Source organism: Paramormyrops kingsleyae, chromosome 12 (genome assembly GCF_048594095.1).
Source record: "Paramormyrops kingsleyae isolate MSU_618 chromosome 12, PKINGS_0.4, whole genome shotgun sequence".
Classification (NCBI taxonomy): domain Eukaryota; kingdom Metazoa; phylum Chordata; class Actinopteri; order Osteoglossiformes; family Mormyridae; genus Paramormyrops; species Paramormyrops kingsleyae.
Genome location: NC_132808.1, coordinates 16,301,733 through 16,320,761, shown reverse-complemented (window position 1 = coordinate 16,320,761; position 19,029 = coordinate 16,301,733). Strand labels below are relative to the sequence as shown.

Genomic DNA, 19,029 nt, shown 5'->3' with positions numbered 1-19,029 from the left:
ATCTTTGGAATGTGGAAGGAGTGTATTTGGAGTTGAATGAACTATGCAGACATATATGTCTTCCAGGGCAGGTGCACATTCTGCAGACTGAGGCAGAGAGACGACAGGTACTGCTGGCCAAACATAACGCTTTTCCACTGGCAGAGAACCGGTTCCTTTCCGGTTTCTGAACCTATTTTTGAATGGTTCTCCAAGTTTCCACCAAAATAAAAGCAGGATTGCATTGTTAAATCCTGAATGGGAACTGCGATGACATCACGAGTGGGGTGCCCTATTCTACCTATATGTGTGACGTGTGACATGAACATGGAGGCAATGGTGGAGAACGTACAGATACCATACCAAAATGTTACTCACACGCAACACAAACAGTGAGGGAAATAATTATTTGACTCCCTGTTGAATGCCTAAGTTCACCCATTTATAAAGAAATGAGAAGTCTATAATTTGACTGGTAGGTTTATTTTAATATCCGAAGATAGATTTTCAACAAAACAAACAGGAAAAAAATCATTATGTAACAGGTTCAAATCAATTTGTCATTCATCTAGGGAAATAAGTATTTTATCCCCTACAAGCCAGCAATAAATTAGGTCAAGTACACATGCAGCAACACAACACAAGTAGTACTTAATTAGGTATTAGCATTGTCATTTAATGGCATTACTTTGTTAAACAGTATTCTTGGGTCACTAACATGTCTACATTTTCAAGTTTATCACCATGGGAAATACCAAAGAGCTGTCTAAGGACATCAGAGACAAGATTGTTGACCTTCACAAAGGTGGAATGGGCTACATGACCATCAGCAAGCAGCTTGGTGAGAAAGTAACAACTGTTGGTGCAATTATTCGCAAATGGAAGAAAGATAAAATATCTGTCAGTCACCCTTGGTCTGGGCTCCCAAGGAAGATCTCCTCTCCTGCAGCATCAATGATCTTAAGAGCACTGAGGGCTAACCCCAGAAGTACACAGGCGGAGCTCGTTAATGATCTCAAAGCAGCAGGGACCACAGTCACCAAGAAAACCATCGGTAACACATTATGCCGTTACGGTTTGAAATCCAGCAGTATTCGCTAAGTACCCCTGCTCATGAGGGCCCGTGTTCAGGCTCTTCTGAAGTATGCCAGTGAACACCAGAATAATTCCAATGAGGCTTGGAAGAATGTGATGTGGTCAGATGAGACCAAAATCGAGCATCAACTCTACTCGCCGTGTTTGGAGGGAAATGAATGCTGTCTATAATCCCAGGAACACCATCCCTATCGTCAAACACCGAGGAGGAAGCATTATGCTTAGGGGGTGTTTTTCTGCCAAGGGTACAGGACGGCTGCACCACATCGAAGGAAAGATGGACAGGGCCTTGTACTGTAAAGTCTTGGATGAGAACCTCCTTCCTTCAGCCAGGGCTGGGTGGGTCTTCCAGCAAGTAAGATAAGCTTACGGCCAAGGCACCAAAGGAGTGGTTCAAGAAGAAGCACATTAAGGTCATGGAGTGCCCTAGCCAGTCTCTGGATCTTAATCCCATAGAAAACCTATGGAGGGAACTCAAGCTTTGTTTTTCCAAGTGACGGCCTAAAAAACGTAAAGATTTGGAGGAGGTCTGCAAAGAGGGTGGATGAAAATTCCTGCTGAGCTGCATGCAAACCTGGTGACCAGTTAGAAGAAACATCTAACAGCTGTGCATGCAAACTATGGTTATTCCATCAAGTACTAAAGCATGTGTTCCAAGAGATTAGATACTTATTTCCCTCGTTAAATGACAAATCAGTTTGTAACTATTACGTAATGTTTTTTTCTTGCTTGTTTTGTTGATCTATCTTTTGCTGTTAAAATAAACCTACCAGTGAAATATAGACTTCTCATTTCTTTATTAGTGGGTCAACTGAAGAATTCAGCAGGGGGGTCAAATAATTATTTCCCTCACTGTACATACACTGCATGCACACTACATGGACACAAGTATTAGGTTACCTGGCCATTACACCTAACTTTTATGACATCCCATTCTAAATCCATAGACATCAATATGGAGTTGGTCCGCCTTTGCAGTTGTAACAGCTGCCGCTCAACCTGAGAAGGCTTTCCACAAGATTCTGGAGTGTGTCTGTGTGAATTTTTACCCATTCATCCAGAAGAGCATTTGTAAGGTCAGGCAGTGATGTCGGACATGAAGGCCTGGCTCACAGTCTCCGTTCTAGTTCATCCCAAAGGTGTTTGATGGGGTGGTCAGGGCTCTGTGCGGACCAGTCAAATACTTTCACACCAACCTCACCAACCATGTCTTTATGGACCTTGCTTTTGGCACTGTGGCACAGTCATGCTGCAATAGAAAAGGACCCTCCCAAAACTGTTTCCACAAAGTTGGAAGCATATAATTGTCCAAAATGTCTTGGTGCACTGAAGCATTAATAGTTCCCTTCACTGGAATTAAGGGGCCTAACCCAACCCCTGAAAAACAACCGCATACCATTATCCCTCCTCAACCAAACTTTACAGTTGGCATAGTGCAGTCAGCAGGTAATGTTCTCCTGGCATCAGCAAAACCCAGACTTTTCCATAAGTCTGCCAGTCAGAGAAGTGTGATTCGTCACTCCACAGAACATGTTTCCACTGCTGTAGAGTGCAGTGGTGGCGTACTTTACACCACTCAGTTGTGCTTGGTAATGTGAGGCTTGCATGCAGCGGCTTGGCCATGGAAGGTGGAGGAGGGATAATGGTATGGGGTTGTTTTTCAGAGGTTGGGCTAGTGGCGGCGTGCTTTACACCACTCCATCCAATGCTTGGGATTGCGTTTGATGATGCGAGGCTTGCATGCAGCTGCTCGGCCATGGAAGCCCAATCCATGAAATTCCTGGCGCACAGTTTCTGTGCTGCGGTTAATGCCAGAGGAAATTTCAAACTCTGCAATTATTGAGCCAACAGAGAGCTGGAGACTTTTACACACTGTGCTCCACAGCACTTGGTGACCCCGCTCTGTTACTTTACTTGGTCTGCCACTTTGTGGCTAAGTTTCCATTATGCATAAACACTTCCACTTTGCAGTAATACCACTTACAGTTGACGGTGGAATACCCTATAGGGAAAAAAATTCACAAACTGACTTATTGCAAAGGTGGCATCCTATGACAGCACCACACTTGAATTCACTGAGCTTGTCAGAATGGCCCATTCTCTCACAAATGTCTGTAAACCTGACTGCATGGCTGGGTGCTTGGTTTTATAGACCTGTGGCAATGGACCAGAATGAAACGCCCAAGTTCAGTGATTCAGAGATGTGTCCCAATACTTCTGTCCATATAATGTATGTACAGTATGTGTCCGTAACCACTTTAACTACTTCCCATGAAGGTTATTTTATTGTACAGGCTGTGTTGCAGTAAACTGTTGCAGCAGCAGTGCAGCTATATGTTGACTGTGATGTGGACTCTCGCTTTACCTTCACACCTGCAGCACTTCACATTCAAATACACAGTCTGTATGTGCCACATTCATTATGGATGTCACACACTGATGTGCAGATTCCTCCATCACCTCGCTTTTGAATTTCTGTGAAAATCTGTCACACTGTATTTTAAAGGTGGACAGTTTGGCCATGTATACCAATGAAAGGACAAATGAAACGAAGCCTTCTTATGTTGTCAGAGGGGATTCGTGTGACATAGAAATGATTTCCATAGATATGGCTCCTCTTTTATGGTTATTACTAAGAATCTGCCTATGCACAGTGATCAAAAATAGGCCAGTAATTTGAGTTGAGTAATTATTGATATTATATTTCTGAAGTATAGCAAAGTTTATTAATCCAATTCTTGCTTGTTCTATTCATGGGGAGGCGGGGGTCTATTGCAAGATGCGCAGGGGGGCTCTGGTTAAGATGTCAGGGCAGGCATGCACAAAATTAGTAGGGTTATGGCTTAACAGTTCAGCTGAATCTCTCGTATTTGTGCATTTGAACAGAAACTGTAACTCTTGCAAGAAGCCCACACAGCACAAAGAGAAAATGCAGAACCCCGCAAGCTGGGGTGGGGGGGCAATGCAGCCTCACACGCTAAGCCTTCTAGTAGCCATGACGATTATTTTATTTATGTAAAGAATGCTGTATATACTGTGCCTAATGCGCTCTGAGGCCAGAGTAAATACTGAAGCACATATCGGGTTCGAATCATTTGTAGTGCAAGGCAGTGCGCTGGCTGTAGATGAATTCGTTTCCGTGATCCAGGGTCCTAGTTAAAGGGGAGCACCAGATTGAAATCTTCACGTGAAATCCCGCACGTGGTGCCTGAGCTGAGTCGATCACAGCAGGTTCCCCTACAAATCAACCCTGACGCGAGCGTTCGGAAGTGTAGCCGATACTAAAGGAGAGGCACATGAATTAAAGGAAGCACCAGGAGGCCGGTGGGACTGGTGCTTACTGTATTATTCCAGCAGGCCAGTGATATATCCATCTGCTGCTGTGGGGAGTTTTCGTGCAGAAATATATCACCTCATTTTAAAGGCACAAATTTATACCAAAGCCTCCGTCTTTCCAATACCGGTGAAATATGGCCGCGTGGTGAAACCTTGAAACTTATGATACCTTTCAGTGTGTGGAAAAATGACTGTGCGAGCTGCTGACATACCTCTGATAAAACCTTGATTTCCATTTTTATTGACTTAACACTCATTACCCTCAATGGCAACTTAAGCATTATCCTCTGCTTTTTTTTTGCCTGTGAAGTGAAGTTAGGCTAATTCAGCCATTTAAGGTCTTTTATAAAATAGTAAAATAACGGGAAAAAAAACCTGTGGGAAGAATCATTATTCTCTCTGAAATGTCTCTCGGCTGCGTGCTGCAGTGTAATGCATCCATGACATCTAATGATGATGTAGCAAAAGATGACTGACGCAAAAAATGTATCGTACTAAACTCTGCAGGTTACATTGACCAACACGCGGGTGAATGTATGAATGGCCTTGTCAAAATGTATAATACAATCCAAGAAATACAAATATATATAAAGTTGTCTGGCATATATCAATGTATAAAACTTGCTGCAGGACAGCAAACAAAACCATATGAAATGGAAGTGGAAAGGAGGAAAAGAGACTTCATTTTGGGATAACAAAACAAAATCACTATGAAACCAAAAGACAGCCATTTTGGGGTCTAAAAAATAGACATGACCAAACAAAATGGGAGTCAGGCTGAGGTACTGAAGGCAGATCTGTCCTCATTTAAGTGACGATAGAAGACAAAACTCAGCCTTTCTGAGGAATAAGCAACCGGTGATTTCAGTGAGCGCGTGGTGATCCATCCATAGCCCAGTAATATAACCACGTACTCTGAGTCTCAGTGAGCGTGCTGACTTTACCCCGCTCACGGTGATACATCCATAGCCCAGTAATATAACCACGTACTCTGAGTCTCAGTGAGCGTGCTGACTTTACCTCATGCACAGTGATACATCCATAGCCCAGTAATATAACCACGTACTCTGAGTCTCAGTGAGCGTGCTGACTTTACCCCGCGCGCGGTGATACATCCATAGCCCAGTAATATAACCACGTACTCTGAGTCTCAGTGAGCGTGCTGACTTTACCCCGCGCGCGGTGATACATCCATAGCCCAGTAATATAACCACGTACTCTGAGTCTCAGTGAGCGTGCTGACTTTACCCCGCTCATGGTGATACATCCATAGCCCAGTAATATAACCACGTACTCTGAGTCTCAGTGAGCGTGCTGACTTTACCCCGCGCACGGTGATACATCCATAGCCCAGTAATATAACCACGTACTCTGAGTCTCAGTGAGCGTGCTGACTTTACCCCGCTCATGGTGATCCATCCATAGCCCAGTAATATAACCACGTACTCTGAGTCTCAGTGAGCGTGCTGACTTTACCCCATGCACAGTGATACATCCATAGCCCAGTAATATAACCACGTACTCTGAGTCTCAGTGAGCGTGCTGACTTTACCCCGCGCGCGGTGATACATCCATAGCCCAGTAATATAACCACTCTGAGTCTCAGTGAGCGTGCTGACTTTACCCCGCGCGCGGTGATCCATCCATAGCCCAGTAATATAACCACGTACTCTGAGTCTCAGTGAGCGTGCTGACTTTACCCCGCTCATGGTGATCCATCCATAGCCCAGTAATATAACCACGTACTCTGAGTCTCAGTGAGCGTGCTGACTTTACCCCATGCACAGTGATACATCCATAGCCCAGTAATATAACCACGTACTCTGAGTCTCAGTGAGCGTGCTGACTTTACCCCGCGCGCGGTGATACATCCATAGCCCAGTAATATAACCACTCTGAGTCTCAGTGAGCGTGCTGACTTTACCCCGCGCGCGGTGATACATCCATATGCTCAGTAATATAACCACATACTCTGAGTAACATGAACCTTATCACAACTGCTACAAAATGTTTTCACACCCTCATCGTCACTAAAGGTCCTTGATTTTTCTGTAATACATGACCTAAAGCGTGTATACCATAATTCATAAGTATCTAATATATCTGTTATCGCTGTAACTGGCAGAGCGGTTTGTAAAATTCAAGCACTTTATAAGGCCAGAGTAGCTGAACCTCCTCTGTTTTTTAGATGAGGCAGGAGGTCGTGCGGAGAGTCCACTAAGTGCACCTTTATTATGTTTCATTAAGATGATTAGGTGCTGACTTTGGGTAAACTTAATTACCCTATTCTTCAGCTGGCCTGTCAGTGGTGGATGATTGTTGCTGCGCATTAACATCTGGCTCTTATTAACTTTACTTACTTTAAGTTGGACACTCATTGCATGGTTTCCCAATCTGCTGGGGATTGCAGTAATCTCATACCTCTCTTTAGTGCTAACGGTGCCCCAATTCCCTAATGTTAGTTCAGCACTGAGAAGAAAGGGGCAACTTCATAATCATTAGCCCGGCCAGCTCTGGGGAGCTATCAAGCACTCCTCCTCTACCTCCTTGACTGAGAGTATCTCCTCGGTGGGTCACCTAACTGGGACGCTATGGGGAATCCCAGGAGGAGGGGGGGCTGGGAATGGGGCTTTCTGTCTAAGTGCCTGAAGCCTTTGCGGCATCGCGTCCTGGGGCCCCCTCCGCAGCATCCATTTCTCAAGCCCGGCTGCGCATGTGTCTGCCCATCCGTCCCCAGAGAGAACACCTCTGCCGCTTGTTCTTCCAGCCTGTCCTCGGGGCTCAACCTTTACCTGAAACGTTCATGGTCGGTCGGACTCCGGCCCCGACTCGCCCACGCTGCCGAATGTCTCATCTCCCCACGGGTTGTGTACTCTGTAAGATGAAATATTAGACAGTATAAATGGCTACTTTATTTTTTTACTTTTTTATTTTTTATGGAGCGAAAATTTGCCCCCAATGTCAAATTTAATACCTTAGTATATTAGTATATACATAGCATATTTCCAGTTAACTTTAAATAATAATAAACAAGCAAAAATAAATGAAATGTAAGAAAATAAAACATTTCATCCATCAATTCATTTTTCATATGGGCTTAATAGTACAGACTGTGTCTAAACATTTATATATAATTTATAATTAGATATACATCTTTAATTTATAACTGCTGTATGAATTTTGATAACTCAGAACAATCCTGCTCATTGTTTATTTGTGAACTTTGCGAGTACAGAAATTTATTTCACTTTTGCGTCGTTAATCATTTTCCAAGATCATTACTGTTCCGTCTTTGTTATTATTCTGTGTTCGGTGTGAATTGGCAGGTGTGTCATGTTTATCTTCCACATCGGCTTGGCTGACATTCAGTACTATGTATTCAGCATTATTATGTGTTAAGTTATGCAGTCAAAGGAAATGTTTTAAGCTATTTATCTGGGTAATAGGTGTATATTTGATCATAAATAAAACACAGTTTAACATTAGAACACACGCAAATTAAGAATAAAAAATAAAACTAACTAATGGCTTGATGAACGTCGCTTCAGTTCCCAAACCTGACTTCAGGGACACCTCAGTCATTCCATGTGTTTGTTTCACTATCGGCTCACGTAATTGATTAATTTAATTAGTTAAAGTCAATGAGATTTTATTTAGCCCCTACTGTACATGGTGTTCTAGTGGTCAAGTCAAAAAATATATTGGTGTGTAGGGTGATTGTTACAAATCCTGGGGTGACTTTCGGAGAGGTTTCGATATGGTTAAGTTAACACATTTTTACAGACATAATATCATAGTTTTGCACCAATATGACGATCTTTCAAACATCATTTCCTCTGAGTTCCTTTTGCCACGTACTTTAAACTTTTAAATGGTTGATGTGACATGGGTGTAAAGCGCGTTACAGATCTTGAGTTATTTGTGGAAAACCAGTTTTTATCAAAGTAACAATCCGTGCAAACTTCACATAGTCACAATGTAACAGCATTGTTGCTGGTAAAAGAAATGTAATCATTGTAAGGCAAATACAAAAATTAACATACTTTGTTAATTTGTCACAAACAGTTTGTGATATATAATTTCTTAAAACTAAAACATTATAAGTTGCCATTCCATTATTTAATTAAATATTTTAGATTTTTTTCTTTCCAGAGATTGTGCAGCATTTACGACATTATTGTGTGTGATGTGTATTTATACAGTTGGAGGGATTTTTTAAAATATAATACAACTGATGGATTTGTTCAGCATATTTTACGTTCCAGTAGATGGGGCTCTAGTGTTACTTAGAGAGAGACAGGAGGCTGCCACCTTGCATTCAGTGTGATATTCATATTCAATTAACTGTGTGTGTGTGTGTGTGTGTGTGTGTGTGTGTGAGTTTCAAGTAACTATATATATATTTTTTCATAACTATATATATCTTTTTACAAATGTGCAATCTCATTTGTGCAATTTGATTTTTTGTATTTATATTCCATGCACATATTTGTGTATATTATAGTACAAAATAGGCATAATTTTTGTACTTGATAATACCATTACAATAGCTAAAACGGAACTGTTAGCCAATTGTTGGCATTTGTTGCGGAAGCAGTATTGGTGGTATACCAAGATGCGTTCTGGTTCACCAGATCTGCCCTTTGCCAACATATCTCATGACATTGTATTTAATTTGCAGGTTAATGATGACAAGAACATCTGAAGTCATCATCAAATGTGAGTAGCAATGATTACTCTTCTCACCAAACAAATATGCATAACGGGTGCATTAAGAGCTTAGTGGAAACAGACTACTGTGCTCCAAATTCTACTATTGAGGAAACGTGCATTTAATAAAAAAAAAAGCAAAAAAGGTAACAATGTTTTACTGGAGAGACCCATTAGTGATTGTGCTTTCACGGTTTCTATGTCTCTGACCTAGAAATGAACTTGTAACCCAAGAGAATTCCATGGCAACCGCTCACTTTGAAAAGGTCCACTGTACCTGTGATTACTAAATCCAATAATTGATTCTTCTCTAGTTGACGAAAATGGCTTGGCCGTATCTTCCAATTTTCAGGCTCAGCATGCTGACTGCTGCAATGGTTTTTAACATACGTTGCTAATGTTAACAACCATAAGAAGTCAAGTCACGCGAGCTTCGGGGGCGGGGGCTCTGACATGTTATTAAACCTAACTGTACATTTAAGCTTGTATGTATGTGTGCATACAACCGTTGGGTGCCATACTTCTATTAGGCTATTAAAGCACAGAAAGCTACGCAGGACCCCTCATTCGCATCACCACCGGCGCCCTTTCTGCTTACTTGCAGTAATCTTACGGCATATTACGGTGCTCCTCCTGTAGCGCTGGTCGTACTTGCTTGGCAGATTTAAGAATGATGCACAGTACTAGTTTTTCCACAAATTCTGTACTGTATAATGATGAGGCATTTCCATAAATGTCTTCCTCTTGCTGTTCCGGAGGCCGGACGGCAGTTGCATATTGACATTCAGCTCATGAACAAAATAACAGGGGGCCAGCAGAAAACCCTGGGCGTGAGGATTAAACTGTCCAGCGCCGAGGGGTTAGTTGAGATCAAGTGTCTCAGCCTACATGGCAGATGTAAATGGTGTAATGCTGGGGAAACAGCCTTGACTTGTCACAAACCAACTAAAGTAGCTTTATAGAAACGTCTCCACAAGTGGAAGCCAAGTACATTCAATGAGGTCAGTCTGGTTTTGTTATAAATTGTTATAACTAGCAACGGGGTGTTGATGCTTACTGTAGATAATTACTCCAGAGTGGGTAAAAAAAAAAAGGAAAAAAAAATCAGATAAACACATATCCAGCATTTTACATTTGGTATACCATGCTTACTGAAATTGCTTTATTTTCATCAATATGCCTTTCGGCCAATTTCAATATAATCAAATGATAAAGATGGATATTATAAAATAGTTTCATAAAAGCCAAAATACCAGAAGTGTACACATTTGTAGATGCATAATTAATGAAATAATACAACATAACAAAGTAAAAACTTTTACTAGCAATTGCCTGATTGAATTCAGAATATTAGAATGGAATTCACATTACTGATACAGTATATATTATATTTTGCAAACATTCTAAATAACCACTCCTTAAAACAGCGGTAAAGGTTCAGTCGCTTTGTCATACTTTTTAAACCGATGTCAATAATTGAAATGCTGAAAAACTATTTTTTTTTATTTAGCCAGGCTTAGTGAAATAAAATTTATTTAAACAATAACGAAGTACTCATTTTCTTTGTTTCTGATGAAAATGAACGATTTGCTATCCATAGACACCAATGAATAGAGGTGAGATTCAGTGTGTTCTTACCTTACGCTAAGAATATGAACAATACTGCAATACAACAAATTTACAGTTGTTAATTGTTTTTCTGTTTCTTTTTTTTCTATTGACAAAATTTGTCATACTTCTCAGTTGATATTTTTTTTCATTTAAACTTCCTTAAGAAAAACATTAGATATATTTAACTCATAAAAAATAATTTCATTATATTATATTGAATGGATATCAGTAGAAGAAACAGTTACTATTTTTATCTCATTAAAATGTGATGAATAAAATCAGGAAATGACATTTCACGACTGTTTCCAGGGCCCTGCAGAGATCTATTTTTTAGATGCCGCTAAGACATTCTTAAAATTTCCTCAGATAAAAAATCTGAGAATTATGACTGTAATATACTTAATCTTTAGGGATGGAATTTTATTTCTTAGATGTATGGGTTAGAAAGTTTGTTTTGTCAACCATTTAATATTCTGTATAAAGTCTAACTGATTTGCTGAAAATAAAAGCAAAACTTTATCAGTGTTTGGGGAGGGGGGTGTAATCTCTGCTTTTAAAATTAATTAATAAAAATATTCTTAGCCATTTTTTCCAATAGCCTTTCATAAGTATCTCATGTATTTTGTCATTGTGTTGAATAATTAAATGAAGATTACAAATAGAATGAAAATATGAATTTTTTATAGTTATGAAACGGAATATAAATTATTTGGTTTGCCATAGCTTTGAATTATTTAGAAATAGTAGAGTAATTGTATCACATTATTTTCGAAATATTGCATTCAGATATGTTACTAGACATGGTCCTAGCGATGTTTATTTTGTAAGATGTACGTGTGGGAACACAGCTGCATGGGTTTTTACCTCCATATCTTTCACTGCATTTTTTCCCTCCCATCAATGACTATCCGCATATGATAACAATAAAGCATGTGAGGAGTGAGCTAGGCTACCTTTAATCAATCAGAATAATTAAAGATAGGTTATCCACCGACGTCAACTGAAGTCAACGCACTGTGCATGGAATGCTGTTATGCTGGCTTGCAGTGAAACTGCTGGATGACCCTCCGCATTCTTGATATTGTCGTTAATAATTTATCCCACGAAATAGGGATGCCTGTTTAAAATCAAGGCAAGGTTGTGTTCCTGTGCAGGAAATTTGTGTCTATGTGAGTTAGTCTACAACATCTTCAAGAGGATACCATACCATAATGCCGTTTTTTGACATGAAGTTTTCAACGTTTTTTTTTTTTTTCCCTTCCCAGGCACAGGGCACAGAATAGGTTCACAGGGTCCATATATATATATATATATATATATATATATAAATGAGTTTAAACCCAACTCTCCAACAAGAGGGAAAGTTAGGGCCAGTTTATGACCCTAGGAGAATCTGGGGCGTGGTCGAGCATCATCTTTCTTTGGGATTTACGATGTCTGACCCACCTTGATTAATTCATTCTCACACTTCATGGATTTATTAGGAAATACACATCTGACAAGATGGGTTTGTTTCCAGGTAAGCCTTTCAGGTGTCAAAATGAGTTGAATCAAAGATTTGTTCCCATAGTACTGTGCTAAACACACTAGTAAATGGAAACACTATCATAAACCAATATACAGTTATTCGATATGGGGGCAAGGTCATAATATGAGGAGCAATACGTAGGAGCTCTGTGCCAACACGCGACGTCCCCAGAAGTACAGATACTTAAGCGTATGCTGTAATGTAATATCACAGTGAAATATTTATCATTTAACATGAATGAGATGAGTGTCCATGGCATCCTCCAGCTCCTTTACCAGATCTACCGGGTCCGAAAAAGCACAGTTAAGAAAAAATGTTTACTCAACTGGTAAAGGAATAAGTTACAATGGTGTATTGCAGTTTTAAAACACAGTACTCCGTACGTCAGTTTGTGCGGATTTCAACATTATTCACCTTATTTACATATTTATATGGCTGCGTTCGTGTTTGTTTTACTTGTTTTAATCTAATGACAAAGGAAATTATTTTAAAAAAGCAATCTGATTCTTTCTCATTAATTATATCAAATTTTATCAGTTCCTTTTTTATCTTGTGAGTGTGCCTTTTCTTTAATTGGCGGTGAATAGATAATTATTCTGTATTATTCATTATTTAGTAACTTCTTTCCAGATCTCAGTCCCTACAAAACACAGTACAGTAGTTATTACGGATTTAAAAATAAAGAATATTGGTATTTTTGGACCTTTTTTTTGCGGCGACAACTGTATATGAAAACCGAATCTCAGTAAATTTTGAATCTTCCATGATACAGAATATTCATTGCAATATGTTGGCACCTGCTGAATTAAATACCTCTTACTAATGCTTGAATTTGTCATTTGTCTGACAAGCTCTGTACATTAACATGTAAGGTGATATAATCCATCACTCTTTTCATCTAGTCCATGTGTAATTAAAAATGTAGATTGAAGGAACTGAGGGCTCAGGGACGGCTTCAACCAGAGATGGAACATCAGCAGTAATAAGTGGGTGAACAACAGATTAACATTTAATTTAATGGAAGCTACTTTCTATCCCTATATAGTTCCCAAGTCCTGCTGAAAACAATTACAGTTAGCGGTCACAGAAGCCACCGTCGACTGAAGAGGGCGCTGGATATAATGACACATTCTGACACCTAAGCATTCCTCTCCCCATTGTGTGAAATCAGCAGTTGCAGCAACATTGGATATAGGAATTACCTGCCATGGTTGTGTCCCTAGAAGATGGCTTAGTGCTGCACACTCGCACACAGTATTACCCATGTCATAAGCCCGACGATCAGAATGCTAGACAATAGGCAGGTTCTGAACTCGCCAGAAGGGAGAGGAGCTTGACTTGAATTGACGGAAATGGCGGGAGCCTCGCGATAAAAACGCACAAAAGTTACATCATCGCCCTTGTCATTTAACTGAAAAATTGCATTTCCCAAATATTTTCCTCAGTGGTTTTTTTTTTATCTGTTGTTTTTACTTACTTAATTATTCCAGAAATGGAATGGTTGCAGTAGCCAAAAGAAATAAATATATATATATATTTTCAATCAATGAGTCAATAAAATGAAATTTAATGTACAAAATATTTTCTTTGGCCCTAAATCCTGTTATAAATATGGTAGAGTTATTTACAGTTTTTTCTTTCTAGTAAAACATTTTGAGTAAGAGGAAGTGGATGTGTCTTGTTTCTTTTGTTTGTTTGTTTTTTTTTTAAGACTGTGGCAAATCTCCAGTAAACAACTGAATTGCTTTGCATTTGTGTTCATTGGTACTCTTCCGTGGGGATTGTCCATTCAGTCAGTCAATTATAGAGAAATTAAAATGTTGTCTTCCCACCACAAGTGCAGACCACATGGGAAATGTAAATCTTTAAGAGTTTATTCTGCAGATTACTGTGAGAGGTTCATTGAAGGCTATTGTGGAGTGTCATTATAGGAATGAAAGAATTAGGTGGTCGATCTCCAAATTCAGATTGAATTCTTTGCAGGTGATTCTTCTTACATGCTTCTGTGCAGATATATACCTTTGGCCACTTGGGTTCAATTTAGCAGAAGTTAAACCCAACAAATGACTACTGCTGCTAACGTACAATTAAAGCAGATTTTAAGACAATTAGACAATTTCACATCTGGCTTAATTTAGCTTAGCTTAATTTTTTTAAGGCATCAAAATTACCTTACAGCAAACCTGAATATTAGCAATATAAACAGTACCTTGCTAAATCTCCTTCATCAACATTGTCAAGGTCACTTGTTGGGCGGCCATGAGGCTAACAGGCGTACTGAATTTGATTACAATCTCAATGTTTTCTTTTTAGCAAGCCGCCATTTATGACATTAGTATGTAGTATTAGGAGAAAACATAAGTTCAGTATAAAGCTTAGGCAACATGGTACCTTTAAATATTAATTATTTTTAATAAAATAATAAAATTATATACATTTCATTAACAAAATATAAAATGCAGGATCAGGATGTTAAACGCCCTGACATGCAGTAGATACAGTTGTTTATCCATAGCATTTAGCGTGATATATTTTTATTATCCAAATACAACTGGGAAGCTCACACATATTTCCGTGAAACAAAACAAATTGTATACAGAAGGAAAGATGGGGAAAATTATTCTCATGTGTATGTGGCAGGACAACCATAAAATAATTTCGTTTTTCCAGCTACCATTGAGCATTTGTTTGTATGAAGCTATTTTTTCCATTGTGCAGTGATTTTTGCCTTATGTGGGAAATTAATCTGTTCACATTATTAGCAACTTCTATAACAATGCTATTTTACTGTTACAAAAAAAATCTATTTCCTTTTGTTATTAAAATCAGGAATAGTATTTCTTGTGATGACATCATCATACAGTTGCTAGGCAGTAAGATATCTTCATTGGCTTTGCAAGATGTAGATTTAGCATCAGTTTTGCGCCTGGCCAATCAAATTCACAGTAAACATTGGTTAACTATTCAAGTTTTACGCTAATTGGTCTGCAGGCGTACTGGTCGCAGTATAGATGAAAATGAAGAAGCAGTAATTCAGATGGCAGTTTCATTTAACCTTATACATATATATATCTCTCTCTCTATATATATATATATATCTATATATATATATCTATATATATATATATATATATTCAGTTGGAGTTTCATTATAGATATTTATATTGAGCCCATTTCATACAAAAATTGTCATTAATCTTTGCAGTGTAATTTTTAATTTCAGCAGTTTTCCAGAGTGTCCCTTTAGCTAATGCATGTTCAGCATTCATCTGACAAATAGCACAGGGCCAAGTCTGATTACACAGCTTTATATGTTCATGTCTGAATCATATCTGTGTAAAACAGTTAGCTGCAGCGTTTCTTCTCAGAATTTTTCAGCTGAAAGACAGATGCACCCAAAAGTCTCTGCATTTTCATCAATAACAGTGTGGCTTTGGTGTTACATATCGACAGATTTCTTGTTTTGGTCCATATGAAGTGCAAATTTCAAACATACACAGAGATTTACAGCAAATTTCAGACACATGGTTTGATTAATTTATTTGCCTGTAAACGAACAGTTTATTTCCGTTTGTTTTCTGACAATATTTTTCTGCAATTGGAGCACTTGGCAGTTTTCAGTTATCAACATCTACCAAAAAACACGTTACTTGATATTTTATGTGCATTTTCTAACACATCTGAGTCTCCTCACCGTCCTCTATGTTCTGGTGTGGCTTGTTAGTTAGGTGAGATTTTTTGTTAATTAATTGATTAACTGGGAAGTAGCGTGGACATGGGGTGGGGGGTGGAGGGGAGGGTTCCATAAAGCCTTTGTTGGTATGCCCCCTACATGCACAGAACCTGTCAGGGCCCTATTCATTGGCATTAGTCATTACACATGGTGCACAGCGACAGTCGCTGTTGACTGGCAGTGTAGCGGGTAATAGTATAATGCGTGATGTTTAAGCATGCACTGTGTACAGTGTGCATCTGCATTTTTTTCCCCCCAGCGAATGAGAGGAATTTGTCGACAATATGCTTTTATTCCTGTCACAAGTTCACCCTCACCTGCAGTGTCCTGAAGTTGTTAGTAGGTCTCTGAAGCAAGTTGCAATGCTTGGGGTGTCAGTCACCGTGATATGGCAGTACGGGGCAGGAAGCCGTTTGCTGGGGTTCCACATGGTGTTTGTGTGTGTGTGTGTGTGCATTTTCTCATTACTCGTTTACTACTACCGGTTTAAAAAACGAAATGTATTTATTGTATACAAAATTTATTACATATCTCCTGTTTCCGACCTGTGATAGATTAAATGATAATCCTGAATAGGTGATGTGGTAAACGGTCAAGTCGGATGCAAAATGCAGCAGGAACTGCAAAGACGGATGTGAAAGCTACCAGTTCCAAAAATGTTCACATTTATCAAATTGATTCATAAGATGATTCAGCTGTAGGATGTGTGTAGTATATTCTAATTATTTAGTCATACAGTTGAGCAGTTTATTTTTAGTCTGCATAGTGTGCCTTTAATTGTATATTTTTATTCAATGATTTAAAATGCTACCATTAAGACATTCAGCACTCCTTCCATGCTTGACATATGGTGAATGTGTTTAAGAATTAAAACCTATGAAGACATTGTGCCAAACTGCCATTTAATTGCATATGGATAGTAACAAATATGGAGAGCGACTGTTCATCTGTCTTGCTTACCGCTGTTGACATTCTTCCATTTCGATTGGATGAGAATACCATACACCCAACCCCCCCCCTCCCCACACATATTTGTGGGTTTCTCCATTGGTGGTACCTGCAGTATGAAGCCTAGCTGTCAGAACACAGGGCTGGTCGACCCGGTCTACTTCCGAATTGTTAACGTTTGAATGAATTTTGGATTTACCTTAAATAATTTGTTTTCTTGCTGAGTGCGTTTCTCATCGTCAGAAAGTGCAACCTGTATTGTATGATATTCTGAATGAAATTTTAGATCTAGTTTCAAAATTGCTGCCCCTCTTCCTCGTGTTGTTTTCGCAAACTGCGAATTTGGAATGACAACTCAAGAGAGCAGAAGAGAAAAGACAAAAAGCAGACAATTGTGTTTGTTTGCTGTATCCACTCTGACTCAATATGAGTGATATCAGTGCAATAAAGAAATGGATATCCTGGAGTCGTCTTTCTTGTTTTAATCAATCAAACATCACAATTCGTCAGACAGTATTCAAACTTATTCATCTAAATAATCTGGGTTTACATGTGATTGAATAGTTCATATCAAAATTCAGTATAAAAATAATACTATTTTTATGGACATTTTAAGAACATGCCATGTCTGATTGTGATTCATTCACCGTATTTGAATGAATAGCCTCACACAATGCCAGGTCATTCATTATCAGCCACATATCACCTTTTATCTGTTATAAAAACATCAGATATTTACAGGGTTGTATGTGCACTCACCACAAGACGATGAATGATTACTACATATGTTTTTATATGAAAATTAAGTTAGATATGTTTGTACATAAATAGTGCCAATAAAAGCAAACTAATCCTAAACGTAATGTGTCAGTTTATTACAGGGTTGAAGTTACTGCATCTTCAACCCATATTTGCAGCAATATTCATAATGCTTTGGATTTAAATATGACTGATACATTGATTTTAGTGTCACATTGATTTAGTGGCATGTATTTTTTTATCAAACCACAAGGCCTCTTTGAAATATGTATGTGCCTAACATTATTTATGTTGTTTAAAATCCCCACCAGTGTAATCCATATTTTTTAGTCCAAAAAAAAAAAAAACGGGCAGCGCACACAAAGGATACGTATTTATGTGATTATTTGAAACTGTGCATTTCACTTTTAAACGCTTTAGTTACACTGCACATCCATCCATTCCCAATCCTGCTCCTTCAGCCTGGCTAACTAATTCCTCCCCTGTCCCCTCCCTGGAAATTGGCTTGTCAGAATCCATGCTTCTCCTCTGTGTCTTCACACACACTGTGTGGCATTAGACTGCTAAAGATCTGCCATACCTTATGCAAGTGGGTGCAACACATGGTGGCAGCGAGTGAGTCACCGCCCCTGCTTTGGGATTCCAAGATGAAAGGTTCTTTACAAATATAGTATTTTATTCGGGGTGTACTTTTTTAGTATTTATTTATTTTCCTCATGTGGATCTTCTCTATGACAACGGTAAAGCAATTATAACGAGCCTGCCTGCAAGGATTCCAATTCATTTCTTTCTTTTTTTTTTTGCTTCTGAAAGCAAGGAAACATTTTGTTTTCGTCTGGTGTTACATTTCGCTATAAAACTGTATTGGCCTCCGTAGAATCATAGGATGCATTTAAGGTGAGGTAAGAAGTGAATAATATTTCTCATTAAATGTAACAAAGGAATCCCCCCCTTATTTGATCTTAGAAAATAAAGATGCCATAACCCCCCCCCCCCATCCCTTTTGTCATGGAGGTTCTTAAAAAAAAAAAAAAAAAAAAAAAAAACAAGGACGAAGCTCGCCTCCGCAAGGAGAAACAGTGGAGATGGGGAGATGAATTTAATTCTGTAAGTTCAGAGAGATTTCTTAGTTTGACACACTCGGCAGGGGGTCTTTGAGAGCCTGGCAGTTTTTCAGTGCTGCTATCTTTGAAAGTCGCTCCCTGCAGCAGAGCTAGTATCAAAAGCCAAGGATAATATTCCCTGCAAGGTAAAGCATCCTACTGAAATTTTCTAGAGCTATTTATTTATTCATGATGGCTGTTTTTTCAGTATGCATCAGACACGATGG

General features: G+C 39.0%; 1 protein-coding gene across 1 annotated transcript in view; it reads left to right on the top strand.

Annotated features, from left to right (window-relative positions):
• si:dkey-237h12.3 (teneurin-3) overlaps positions 1–19,029 on the top strand; it is a 350,156-nt gene that overhangs the window by 36,853 nt on the left and 294,274 nt on the right. The window contains exon 4 of the mRNA XM_072697573.1: positions 9,092–9,129. The gene's annotated coding sequence lies outside the window, so the exon portion shown is untranslated. The remainder of the gene's footprint in view (positions 1–9,091; positions 9,130–19,029) is intronic.